This window comes from Sinohyriopsis cumingii, chromosome 17, assembly GCF_028554795.1.
Source record: "Sinohyriopsis cumingii isolate HCF-2022 chromosome 17, ASM2855479v2, whole genome shotgun sequence".
Classification (NCBI taxonomy): Eukaryota; Metazoa; Mollusca; class Bivalvia; order Unionida; family Unionidae; genus Sinohyriopsis; species Sinohyriopsis cumingii.
In genome coordinates, this window is record NC_142977.1 from 24,504,415 (window position 1) to 24,517,996 (window position 13,582).

The following is a 13,582-nucleotide window of genomic DNA, read 5'->3' on the forward strand; positions in this document are numbered from 1 at the left end:
TTCTTTTACGGTGGATATATGCTATATAGGTTTGCTCGGACGGCAGGGGATAGTTTCGTATATTGGCCCCTGGCAAATTTCTTAACTTGAGGCAACGGTGCGTATTTTTCAGCTATTATGGTTTTTTAATTAAATATATGGATACATTTTTCAATTCCGCGTTTCGGGCTTGTCTTGTTCTTGAAACTGATATCAGCCATTGACCTCCCATAGTTACTTCACAGCAAGTTGACAGTGAAATAGCAATAGTCGTCTAGCAACAACTATGGTCAATCACATCCAGCTGTTTAGTACACAATGCTTTCCCGAACTGTTACGTAGGGAAAGGGATTGTGTTTGCACTGGCAAGATCGCTTGGTGTCATAAATGAAAAATGCAGGTATAAATTTGAGGTTGCAGTGCATCAACCTCTTTTGCTATGAACCACTGCAAATCGACTTGTCAGGTCAAAGGAATACTACTATTTGTTTCCTCTGTTTTATTAAATATGAAATCTTTGTTCCACTGATTGGCCAGCTACACTTCGCCGTACTCCGAGTCTAGAAGCTTTGGATTGTTGAAAGTGCTGCTGATACAGAAGTAACTGATGATGCAGATGATCTCTACAATGAGACTTATGATGAAGCTGTCACTGCTTTTGATAAGGACAACAAGCTTGCTGTATTAACGAAGTTGTTCCTGTTATTTGAAGATATTGTTTCTCTCTCTCTCTCTCTCTCTCTCTCTCTCTACTGCAGAGAAGTTCTGTGAAAATAAAACTTGATTTTCGTCGAATCCAGTAAGCATGTTTCCATTTATTTCTCTTTCTTCCTTTCTTTCTCTCACAAATATGCTGGATCGCTGTTACTCAAAGATATTTCACACGTTCGTTGTGAGATGGCTCTTTGAAAGTTGTTTGTTGTAGGGTTTAATGCCATTTTTCAGCACAAGATAGGCTATGCATGGCAGGCAATATAAATGGTGGAGGAAGAACCCGGGAGAAGAAAACTGAACGGAAAGAACTCCCGACCCATGATAACATACTGGCAAGCTTTCTCTGATAACCACATGGGCCAAATCCGAAACTCAAACACACGCAGACAGGTGAGATGGCCGCGATCCGTAATGGTGGGCTATTTAGACCACCCGGGGTACCCACCCCTTGAAAGAGCAGTGTAAGAAATAATAACATTATCGATTGGCACGTGCTAATCAGAGACATCCAGACTAATTTTGTCCTAAGCTTGAGATTATTGGTTATTTTTAATTGAATTATCAGGGGTTAGCGCGAACGCAGACCCCCACACTAATAAATAACGACCCCGAGTCACCCACATTTGGGGTGATCGCAGGTTTCAGCCCAACCGAAGTGCAATGGAAAGGCCTCATCCTGGGGAAACCGCCTAGCTGATCACGGTACTCCCTGGTCCAGGTAAGTATGATTTCTTGACGTTTACTGACGTTTATCAACTGACATTTGTGTCTGGAGTAGGAAGTGTGCCTCTAAGTAATGAAAATAAATTAAAACGATTCAGGGCCATGGTACTGCTGATGTCTTAGTATTCCGAATAACTTTATAGCTTATGTTTCAACATTACAAAAGTAACTGAAATGTCTTCAAATAGTCCTTTATTTGCAATTTCAGTTTCTTTTACGGTGGATATATGCTATATAGGTTTGCTCGGACGGCAGGGCATAGTTTCGTATATTGGCCCCTGGCAAATTTCTTAACTTGAGGCAACGGTGCGTATTTTTCAGCTATTATGGTTTTTTAATTAAATATATGGATACATTTTTCAATTCCGCGTTTCGGGCTTGTCTTGTTCTTGAAACTGATATCAGCCATTGACCTCCCATAGTTACTTCACAGCAAGTTGACAGTGAAATAGCAATAGTCGTCTAGCAAGAACTATGGTCAATCACATCCAGCTGTTTAGTACACAATGCTTTCCCGAACTGTTACGTAGGGAAAGGGATTGTGTTTGCACTGGCAAGATCGCTTGGTGTCATAAATGAAAAATGCAGGTATAAATTTGAGGTTGCAGTGCATCAACCTCTTTTGCTATGAACCACTGCAAATCGACTTGTCAGGTCAAAGGAATACTACTATTTGTTTCCTCTGTTTTATTAAATTTGAAATCTTTGTGCCACTGATTGGCCAGCTACGCTTCGCCGTACTCCGAGTCTAGAAGCTTTGGATTGTTGAAAGTGCTGCTGATACAGAAGTAACTGGTGATGCAGATGATCTCTACAATGAGACTTATGATGAAGCTGTCACTGCTTTTGATAAGGACAACAAGCTTGCTGTATTAACGAAGTTGTTCCTGTTATTTGAAGATATTGTTTCTCTCTCTCTCTCTCTCTCTCTCTCTCTCTCTCTCTCTCTCTCTCTCTCTCTCTCTCTCTCTCTACTGCAGAGAAGTTCTGTGAAAATAAAACTTGATTTTCGTCGAATCCAGTAAGCATGTTTCCATTTATTTCTCTTTCTTCCTTTCTTTCTCTCACAAATATGCTGGATCGCTGTTACTCAAAGATATTTCACACGTTCGTTGTGAGATGGCTCTTTGAAAGTTGTTTGTTGTAGGGTTTAATGCCATTTTTCAGCACAAGATAGGCTATGCATGGCAGGCAATATAAATGGTGGAGGAAGAACCCGGGAGAAGAAAAATGAACGGAAAGAACTCCCGACCCATGAAAACATACTGGCAAGCTTTCTCTGATAACCACATGGGCCAAATCCGAAACTCAAACACACGCAGACAGGTGAGATGGCCGCGATCCGTAATGGTGGGCTATTTAGACCACCCGGGGTACCCACCCCTTGAAAGAGCAGTGTAAGAAATAATAACATTATCGATTGGCACGTGCTAATCAGAGACATCCAGACTAATTTTGTCCTAAGCTTGAGATTATTGGTTATTTTTAATTGAATTATCAGGGGTTAGCGCGAACGCAGACCCCCACACTAATAAATAACGACCCCGAGTCACCCACATTTGGGGTGATCGCAGGTTTCAGCCCAACCGAAGTGCAATGGAAAGGCCTCATCCTGGGGAAACCGCCTAGCTGATCACGGTACTCCCTGGTCCAGGTAAGTATGATTTCTTGACGTTTACTGACGTTTATCAACTGACATTTGTGTCTGGAGTAGGAAGTGTGCCTCTAAGTAATGAAAATAAATTAAAACGATTCAGGGCCATGGTACTGCTGATGTCTTAGTATTCCGAATAACTTTATAGCTTATGTTTCAACATTACAAAAGTAACTGAAATGTCTTCAAATAGTCCTTTATTTGCAATTTCAGTTTCTTTTACGGTGGATATATGCTATATAGGTTTGCTCGGACGGCAGGGGATAGTTTCGTATATTGGCCCCTGGCAAATTTCTTAACTTGAGGCAACGGTGCGTATTTTTCAGCTATTATGGTTTTTTAATTAAATATATGGATACATTTTTCAATTCCGCGTTTCGGGCTTGTCATGTTCTTGAAACTGATATCAGCCATTGACCTCCCATAGTTACTTCACAGCAAGTCGACAGTGAAATAGCAATAGTCGTCTAGCAAGAACTATGGTCAATCACATCCAGCTGTTTAGTACACAATGCTTTCCCGAACTGTTACGTAGGGAAAGGGATTGTGTTTGCACTGGCAAGATCGCTTGGTGTCATAAATGAAAAATGCAGGTATAAATTTGAGGTTGCAGTGCATCAACCTCTTTTGCTATGAACCACTGCAAATCGACTTGTCAGGTCAAAGGAATACTACTATTTGTTTCCTCTGTTTTATTAAATTTGAAATCTTTGTGCCACTGATTGGCCAGCTACGCTTCGCCGTACTCCGAGTCTAGAAGCTTTGGATTGTTGAAAGTGCTGCTGATACAGAAGTAACTGGTGATGCAGATGATCTCTACAATGAGACTTATGATGAAGCTGTCACTGCTTTTGATAAGGACAACAAGCTTGCTGTATTAACGAAGTTGTTCCTGTTATTTGAAGATATTGTTTCTCTCTCTCTCTCTCTCTCTCTCTCTCTCTCTCTCTCTCTCTCTCTCTCTCTACTGCAGAGAAGTTCTGTGAAAATAAAACTTGATTTTCGTCGAATCCAGTAAGCATGTTTCCATTTATTTCTCTTTCTTCCTTTCTTTCTCTCACAAATATGCTGGATCGCTGTTACTCAAAGATATTTCACACGTTCGTTGTGAGATGGCTCTTTGAAAGTTGTTTGTTGTAGGGTTTAATGCCATTTTTCAGCACAGGATAGGCTATGCATGGCAGGCAATATAAATGGTGGAGGAAGAACCCGGGAGAAGAAAAATGAACGGAAAGAACTCCCGACCCATGAAAACATACTGGCAAGCTTTCTCTGATAACCACATGGGCCAAATCCGAAACTCAAACACACGCAGACAGGTGAGATGGCCGCGATCCGTAATGGTGGGCTATTTAGACCACCCGGGGTACCCACCCCTTGAAAGAGCAGTGTAAGAAATAATAACATTATCGATTGGCACGTGCTAATCAGAGACATCCAGACTAATTTTGTCCTAAGCTTGTGATTATTGGTTATTTTTAATTGAATTATCATTGGTTAGCGCGAACGCAGACCCCCACACTAATAAATAACGACCCCGAGTCACCCACATTTGGGGTGATCGCAGGTTTCAGCCCAACCGAAGTGCAATGGAAAGGCCTCATCCTGGGGAAACCGCCTAGCTGATCACGGTACTCCCTGGTCCAGGTAAGTATGATTTCTTGACGTTTACTGACGTTTATCAACTGACATTTGTGTCTGGAGTAGGAAGTGTGCCTCTAAGTAATGAAAATAAATTAAAACGATTCAGGGCCATGGTACTGCTGATGTCTTAGTATTCCGAATAACTTTATAGCTTATGTTTCAACATTACAAAAGTAACTGAAATGTCTTCAAATAGTCCTTTATTTGCAATTTCAGTTTCTTTTACGGTGGATATATGCTATATAGGTTTGCTCGGACGGCAGGGGATAGTTTCGTATATTGGCCCCTGGCAAATTTCTTAACTTGAGGCAACGGTGCGTATTTTTCAGCTATTATGGTTTTTTAATTAAATATATGGATACATTTTTCAATTCCGCGTTTCGGGCTTGTCTTGTTCTTGAAACTGATATCAGCCATTGACCTCCCATAGTTACTTCACAGCAAGTCGACAGTGAAATAGCAATAGTCGTCTAGCAAGAACTATGGTCAATCACATCCAGCTGTTTAGTACACAATGCTTTCCCGAACTGTTACGTAGGGAAAGGGATTGTGTTTGCACTGGCAAGATCGCTTGGTGTCATAAATGAAAAATGCAGGTATAAATTTGAGGTTGCAGTGCATCAACCTCTTTTGCTATGAACCACTGCAAATCGACTTGTCAGGTCAAAGGAATACTACTATTTGTTTCCTCTGTTTTATTAAATTTGAAATCTTTGTGCCACTGATTGGCCAGCTACGCTTCGCCGTACTCCGAGTCTAGAAGCTTTGGATTGTTGAAAGTGCTGCTGATACAGAAGTAACTGGTGATGCAGATGATCTCTACAATGAGACTTCTGATGAAGCTGTCACTGCTTTTCATAAGGACAGCAAGTTTGCTGTATTAACGAAGTTTTTCCTGTTATTTGAAGATATTGTTTCTCTCTCTCTCTCTCTCTACTGCAGAGAAGTTCTGTGAAAATAAAACTTGATTTTCGTCGAATCCAGTAAGCATGTTTCCATTTATTTCTCTTTCTTTCTTTCTTTCTCTCACAAATATGCTGGATCGCTGTTACTCAAAGATATTTCACACGTTCGTTGTGAGATGGCTCTTTGAAAGTTGTTTGTTGTAGGGTTTAATGCCATTTTTCAGCACAAGATAGGCTATGCATGGCAGGCAATATAAATGGTGGAGGAAGAACCCGGGAGAAGAAAAATGAACGGAAAGAACTCCCGACCCATGATAACATACTGGCAAGCTTTCTCTGATAACCACATGGGCCAAATCCGAAACTCAAACACACGCAGACAGGTGAGATGGCCGCGATCCGTAATGGTGGGCTATTTAGACCACCCGGGGTACCCACCCCTTGAAAGAGCAGTGTAAGAAATAATAACATTATCGATTGGCACGTGCTAATCAGAGACATCCAGACTAATTTTGTCATAAGCTTGAGATTATTGGTTATTTTTAATTGAATTATCAGGGGTTAGCGCGAACGCAGACCCCCACACTAATAAATAACGACCCCGAGTCACCCACATTTGGGGTGATCGCAGGTTTCAGCCCAACCGAAGTGCAATGGAAAGGCCTCATCCTGGGGAAACCGCCTAGCTGATCACGGTACTCCCTGGTCCAGGTAAGTATGATTTCTTGACGTTTACTGACGTTTATCAACTGACATTTGTGTCTGGAGTAGGAAGTGTGCCTCTAAGTAATGAAAATAAATTAAAACGATTCAGGGCCATGGTACTGCTGATGTCTTAGTATTCCGAATAACTTTATAGCTTATGTTTCAACATTACAAAAGTAACTGAAATGTCTTCAAATAGTCCTTTATTTGCAATTTCAGTTTCTTTTACGGTGGATATATGCTATATAGGTTTGCTTGGACGGCAGGGCATAGTTTCGTATATTGGCCCCTGGCAAATTTCTTAACTTGAGGCAACGGTGCGTATTTTTCAGCTATTATGGTTTTTTAATTAAATATATGGATACATTTTTCAATTCCGCGTTTCGGGCTTGTCTTGTTCTTGAAATTGATATCAGCCATTGACCTCCCATAGTTACTTCACAGCAAGTCGACAGTGAAATAGCAATAGTCGTCTAGCAAGAACTATGGTCAATCACATCCAGCTGTTTAGTACACAATGCTTTCCCGAACTGTTACGTAGGGAAAGGGATTGTGTTTGCACTGGCAAGATCGCTTGGTGTCATAAATGAAAAATGCAGGTATAAATTTGAGGTTGCAGTGCATCAACCTCTTTTGCTATGAACCACTGCAAATCGACTTGTCAGGTCAAAGGAATACTACTATTTGTTTCCTCTGTTTTATTAAATTTGAAATCTTTGTACCACTGATTGGCCAGCTACGCTTCGCCGTACTCCGAGTCTAGAAGCTTTGGATTGTTGAAAGTGCTGCTGATACAGAAGTAACTGGTGATGCAGATGATCTCTACAATGAGACGTATGATGAAGCTGTCACTGCTTTTCATAAGGACAACAAGCTTGCTGTATTAACGAAGTTGTTCCTGTTATTTGAAGATATTGTTTCTCTCTCTCTCTCTCTCTCTCTCTCTCTCTCTCTCTCTCTCTCTCTCTCTCTCTCTCTCTCTCTACTGCAGAGAAGTTCTGTGAAAATAAAACTTGATTTTCGTCGAATCCAGTAAGCATGTTTCCATTTATTTCTCTTTCTTCCTTTCTTTCTCTCACAAATATGCTGGATCGCTGTTACTCAAAGATATTTCACACGTTCGTTGTGAGATGGCTCTTTGAAAGTTGTTTGTTGTAGGGTTTAATGCCATTTTTCAGCACAAGATAGGCTATGCATGGCAGGCAATATAAATGGTGGAGGAAGAACCCGGGAGAAGAAAACTGAACGGAAAGAACTCCCGACCCATGATAACATACTGGCAAGCTTTCTCTGATAACCACATGGGCCAAATCCGAAACTCAAACACACGCAGACAGGTGAGATGGCCGCGATCCGTAATGGTGGGCTATTTAGACCACCCGGGGTACCCACCCCTTGAAAGAGCAGTGTAAGAAATAATAACATTATCGATTGGCACGTGCTAATCAGAGACATCCAGACTAATTTTGTCCTAAGCTTGAGATTATTGGTTATTTTTAATTGAATTATCAGGGGTTAGCGCGAACGCAGACCCCCACACTAATAAATAACGACCCCGAGTCACCCACATTTGGGGTGATCGCAGGTTTCAGCCCAACCGAAGTGCAATGGAAAGGCCTCATCCTGGGGAAACCGCCTAGCTGATCACGGTACTCCCTGGTCCAGGTAAGTATGATTTCTTGACGTTTACTGACGTTTATCAACTGACATTTGTGTCTGGAGTAGGAAGTGTGCCTCTAAGTAATGAAAATAAATTAAAACGATTCAGGGCCATGGTACTGCTGATGTCTTAGTATTCCGAATAACTTTATAGCTTATGTTTCAACATTACAAAAGTAACTGAAATGTCTTCAAATAGTCCTTTATTTGCAATTTCAGTTTCTTTTACGGTGGATATATGCTATATAGGTTTGCTCGGACGGCAGGGCATAGTTTCGTATATTGGCCCCTGGCAAATTTCTTAACTTGAGGCAACGGTGCGTATTTTTCAGCTATTATGGTTTTTTAATTAAATATATGGATACATTTTTCAATTCCGCGTTTCGGGCTTGTCTTGTTCTTGAAACTGATATCAGCCATTGACCTCCCATAGTTACTTCACAGCAAGTTGACAGTGAAATAGCAATAGTCGTCTAGCAAGAACTATGGTCAATCACATCCAGCTGTTTAGTACACAATGCTTTCCCGAACTGTTACGTAGGGAAAGGGATTGTGTTTGCACTGGCAAGATCGCTTGGTGTCATAAATGAAAAATGCAGGTATAAATTTGAGGTTGCAGTGCATCAACCTCTTTTGCTATGAACCACTGCAAATCGACTTGTCAGGTCAAAGGAATACTACTATTTGTTTCCTCTGTTTTATTAAATTTGAAATCTTTGTGCCACTGATTGGCCAGCTACGCTTCGCCGTACTCCGAGTCTAGAAGCTTTGGATTGTTGAAAGTGCTGCTGATACAGAAGTAACTGGTGATGCAGATGATCTCTACAATGAGACTTATGATGAAGCTGTCACTGCTTTTGATAAGGACAACAAGCTTGCTGTATTAACGAAGTTGTTCCTGTTATTTGAAGATATTGTTTCTCTCTCTCTCTCTCTCTCTCTCTCTCTCTCTCTCTCTCTCTCTCTACTGCAGAGAAGTTCTGTGAAAATAAAACTTGATTTTCGTCGAATCCAGTAAGCATGTTTCCATTTATTTCTCTTTCTTCCTTTCTTTCTCTCACAAATATGCTGGATCGCTGTTACTCAAAGATATTTCACACGTTCGTTGTGAGATGGCTCTTTGAAAGTTGTTTGTTGTAGGGTTTAATGCCATTTTTCAGCACAAGATAGGCTATGCATGGCAGGCAATATAAATGGTGGAGGAAGAACCCGGGAGAAGAAAAATGAACGGAAAGAACTCCCGACCCATGAAAACATACTGGCAAGCTTTCTCTGATAACCACATGGGCCAAATCCGAAACTCAAACACACGCAGACAGGTGAGATGGCCGCGATCCGTAATGGTGGGCTATTTAGACCACCCGGGGTACCCACCCCTTGAAAGAGCAGTGTAAGAAATAATAACATTATCGATTGGCACGTGCTAATCAGAGACATCCAGACTAATTTTGTCCTAAGCTTGAGATTATTGGTTATTTTTAATTGAATTATCAGGGGTTAGCGCGAACGCAGACCCCCACACTAATAAATAACGACCCCGAGTCACCCACATTTGGGGTGATCGCAGGTTTCAGCCCAACCGAAGTGCAATGGAAAGGCCTCATCCTGGGGAAACCGCCTAGCTGATCACGGTACTCCCTGGTCCAGGTAAGTATGATTTCTTGACGTTTACTGACGTTTATCAACTGACATTTGTGTCTGGAGTAGGAAGTGTGCCTCTAAGTAATGAAAATAAATTAAAACGATTCAGGGCCATGGTACTGCTGATGTCTTAGTATTCCGAATAACTTTATAGCTTATGTTTCAACATTACAAAAGTAACTGAAATGTCTTCAAATAGTCCTTTATTTGCAATTTCAGTTTCTTTTACGGTGGATATATGCTATATAGGTTTGCTCGGACGGCAGGGGATAGTTTCGTATATTGGCCCCTGGCAAATTTCTTAACTTGAGGCAACGGTGCGTATTTTTCAGCTATTATGGTTTTTTAATTAAATATATGGATACATTTTTCAATTCCGCGTTTCGGGCTTGTCTTGTTCTTGAAACTGATATCAACCATTGACCTCCCATAGTTACTTCACAGCAAGTCGACAGTGAAATAGCAATAGTCGTCTAGCAAGAACTATGGTCAATCACATCCAGCTGTTTAGTACACAATGCTTTCCCGAACTGTTACGTAGGGAAAGGGATTGTGTTTGCACTGGCAAGATCGCTTGGTGTCATAAATGAAAAATGCAGGTATAAATTTGAGGTTGCAGTGCATCAACCTCTTTTGCTATGAACCACTGCAAATCGACTTGTCAGGTCAAAGGAATACTACTATTTGTTTCCTCTGTTTTATTAAATTTGAAATCTTTGTGCCACTGATTGGCCAGCTACGCTTCGCCGTACTCCGAGTCTAGAAGCTTTGGATTGTTGAAAGTGCTGCTGATACAGAAGTAACTGGTGATGCAGATGATCTCTACAATGAGACTTCTGATGAAGCTGTCACTGCTTTTGATAAGGACAACAAGCTTGCTGTATTAACGAAGTTGTTCCTGTTATTTGAAGATATTGTTTCTCTCTCTCTCTCTCTCTCTCTCTCTCTCTCTCTCTCTCTCTACTGCAGAGAAGTTCTGTGAAAATAAAACTTGATTTTCGTCGAATCCAGTAAGCATGTTTCCATTTATTTCTCTTTCTTCCTTTCTTTCTCTCACAAATATGCTGGATCGCTGTTACTCAAAGATATTTCACACGTTCGTTGTGAGATGGCTCTTTGAAAGTTGTTTGTTGTAGGGTTTAATGCCATTTTTCAGCACAGGATAGGCTATGCATGGCAGGCAATATAAATGGTGGAGGAAGAACCCGGGAGAAGAAAAATGAACGGAAAGAACTCCCGACCCATGAAAACATACTGGCAAGCTTTCTCTGATAACCACATGGGCCAAATCCGAAACTCAAACACACGCAGACAGGTGAGATGGCCGCGATCCGTAATGGTGGGCTATTTAGACCACCCGGGGTACCCACCCCTTGAAAGAGCAGTGTAAGAAATAATAACATTATCGATTGGCACGTGCTAATCAGAGACATCCAGACTAATTTTGTCCTAAGCTTGTGATTATTGGTTATTTTTAATTGAATTATCAGGGGTTAGCGCGAACGCAGACCCCCACACTAATAAATAACGACCCCGAGTCACCCACATTTGGGGTGATCGCAGGTTTCAGCCCAACCGAAGTGCAATGGAAAGGCCTCATCCTGGGGAAACCGCCTAGCTGATCACGGTACTCCCTGGTCCAGGTAAGTATGATTTCTTGACGTTTACTGACGTTTATCAACTGACATTTGTGTCTGGAGTAGGAAGTGTGCCTCTAAGTAATGAAAATAAATTAAAACGATTCAGGGCCATGGTACTGCTGATGTCTTAGTATTCCGAATAACTTTATAGCTTATGTTTCAACATTACAAAAGTAACTGAAATGTCTTCAAATAGTCCTTTATTTGCAATTTCAGTTTCTTTTACGGTGGATATATGCTATATAGGTTTGCTCGGACGGCAGGGGATAGTTTCGTATATTGGCCCCTGGCAAATTTCTTAACTTGAGGCAACGGTGCGTATTTTTCAGCTATTATGGTTTTTTAATTAAATATATGGATACATTTTTCAATTCCGCGTTTCGGGCTTGTCTTGTTCTTGAAACTGATATCAGCCATTGACCTCCCATAGTTACTTCACAGCAAGTTGACAGTGAAATAGCAATAGTCGTCTAGCAAGAACTATGGTCAATCACATCCAGCTGTTTAGTACACAATGCTTTCCCGAACTGTTACGTAGGGAAAGGGATTGTGTTTGCACTGGCAAGATCGCTTGGTGTCATAAATGAAAAATGCAGGTATAAATTTGAGGTTGCAGTGCATCAACCTCTTTTGCTATGAACCACTGCAAATCGACTTGTCAGGTCAAAGGAATACTACTATTTGTTTCCTCTGTTTTATTAAATTTGAAATCTTTGTGCCACTGATTGGCCAGCTACGCTTCGCCGTACTCCGAGTCTAGAAGCTTTGGATTGTTGAAAGTGCTGCTGATACAGAAGTAACTGGTGATGCAGATGATCTCTACAATGAGACTTATGATGAAGCTGTCACTGCTTTTGATAAGGACAACAAGCTTGCTGTATTAACGAAGTTGTTCCTGTTATTTGAAGATATTGTTTCTCTCTCTCTCTCTCTCTCTCTCTCTCTCTCTCTCTACTGCAGAGAAGTTCTGTGAAAATAAAACTTGATTTTCGTCGAATCCAGTAAGCATGTTTCCATTTATTTCTCTTTCTTTCTTTCTTTCTCTCACAAATATGCTGGATCGCTGTTACTCAAAGATATTTCACACGTTCGTTGTGAGATGGCTCTTTGAAAGTTGTTTGTTGTAGGGTTTAATGCCATTTTTCAGCACAAGATAGGCTATGCATGGCAGGCAATATAAATGGTGGAGGAAGAACCCGGGAGAAGAAAACTGAACGGAAAGAACTCCCGACCCATGATAACATACTGGCAAGCTTTCTCTGATAACCACATGGGCCAAATCCGAAACTCAAACACACGCAGACAGGTGAGATGGCCGCGATCCGTAATGGTGGGCTATTTAGACCACCCGGGGTACCCACCCCTTGAAAGAGCAGTGTAAGAAATAATAACATTATCGATTGGCACGTGCTAATCAGAGACATCCAGACTAATTTTGTCATAAGCTTGAGATTATTGGTTATTTTTAATTGAATTATCAGGGGTTAGCGCGAACGCAGACCCCCACACTAATAAATAACGACCCCGAGTCACCCACATTTGGGGTGATCGCAGGTTTCAGCCCAACCGAAGTGCAATGGAAAGGCCTCATCCTGGGGAAACCGCCTAGCTGATCACGGTACTCCCTGGTCCAGGTAAGTATGATTTCTTGACGTTTACTGACGTTTATCAACTGACATTTGTGTCTGGAGTAGGAAGTGTGCCTCTAAGTAATGAAAATAAATTAAAACGATTCAGGGCCATGGTACTGCTGATGTCTTAGTATTCCGAATAACTTTATAGCTTATGTTTCAACATTACAAAAGTAACTGAAATGTCTTCAAATAGTCCTTTATTTGCAATTTCAGTTTCTTTTACGGTGGATATATGCTATATAGGTTTGCTTGGACGGCAGGGCATAGTTTCGTATATTGGCCCCTGGCAAATTTCTTAACTTGAGGCAACGGTGCGTATTTTTCAGCTATTATGGTTTTTTAATTAAATATATGGATACATTTTTCAATTCCGCGTTTCGGGCTTGTCTTGTTCTTGAAATTGATATCAGCCATTGACCTCCCATAGTTACTTCACAGCAAGTCGACAGTGAAATAGCAATAGTCGTCTAGCAAGAACTATGGTCAATCACATCCAGCTGTTTAGTACACAATGCTTTCCCGAACTGTTACGTAGGGAAAGGGATTGTGTTTGCACTGGCAAGATCGCTTGGTGTCATAAATGAAAAATGCAGGTATAAATTTGAGGTTGCAGTGCATCAACCTCTTTTGCTATGAACCACTGCAAATCGACTTGTCAGGTCAAAGGAATACTACTATTTGTTT

General features: G+C 41.1%; 8 non-coding genes across 8 annotated transcripts; all 8 read right to left on the minus strand.

Moving 5' to 3' along the window:
* Positions 1–1,255: 1,255 nt before the first annotated feature.
* LOC149778231 (U1 spliceosomal RNA) lies at positions 1,256–1,419 on the minus strand. The gene has a single exon (XR_016415885.1). It is a non-coding gene; the product is annotated as a U1 spliceosomal RNA (small nuclear RNA).
* A 1,495-nt stretch (positions 1,420–2,914) lies between these two features.
* Positions 2,915–3,078, minus strand: LOC149778232 (U1 spliceosomal RNA). The gene has a single exon (XR_016415886.1). It is a non-coding gene; the product is annotated as a U1 spliceosomal RNA (small nuclear RNA).
* A 1,483-nt stretch (positions 3,079–4,561) lies between these two features.
* Positions 4,562–4,725, minus strand: LOC149778233 (U1 spliceosomal RNA). Its single transcript, XR_016415974.1, has one exon. It is a non-coding gene; the product is annotated as a U1 spliceosomal RNA (small nuclear RNA).
* A 1,449-nt stretch (positions 4,726–6,174) lies between these two features.
* On the minus strand, positions 6,175–6,338 carry LOC149778234 (U1 spliceosomal RNA). Its single transcript, XR_016415887.1, has one exon. It is a non-coding gene; the product is annotated as a U1 spliceosomal RNA (small nuclear RNA).
* A 1,495-nt stretch (positions 6,339–7,833) lies between these two features.
* On the minus strand, positions 7,834–7,997 carry LOC149778235 (U1 spliceosomal RNA). The gene has a single exon (XR_016415889.1). It is a non-coding gene; the product is annotated as a U1 spliceosomal RNA (small nuclear RNA).
* Positions 7,998–9,474: 1,477 nt separating this feature from the next.
* On the minus strand, positions 9,475–9,638 carry LOC149778236 (U1 spliceosomal RNA). Its single transcript, XR_016415890.1, has one exon. It is a non-coding gene; the product is annotated as a U1 spliceosomal RNA (small nuclear RNA).
* A 1,473-nt stretch (positions 9,639–11,111) lies between these two features.
* LOC149778237 (U1 spliceosomal RNA) lies at positions 11,112–11,275 on the minus strand. Its single transcript, XR_016415891.1, has one exon. It is a non-coding gene; the product is annotated as a U1 spliceosomal RNA (small nuclear RNA).
* A 1,467-nt stretch (positions 11,276–12,742) lies between these two features.
* Positions 12,743–12,906, minus strand: LOC149778238 (U1 spliceosomal RNA). The gene has a single exon (XR_016415892.1). It is a non-coding gene; the product is annotated as a U1 spliceosomal RNA (small nuclear RNA).
* Positions 12,907–13,582: the final 676 nt, after the last annotated feature.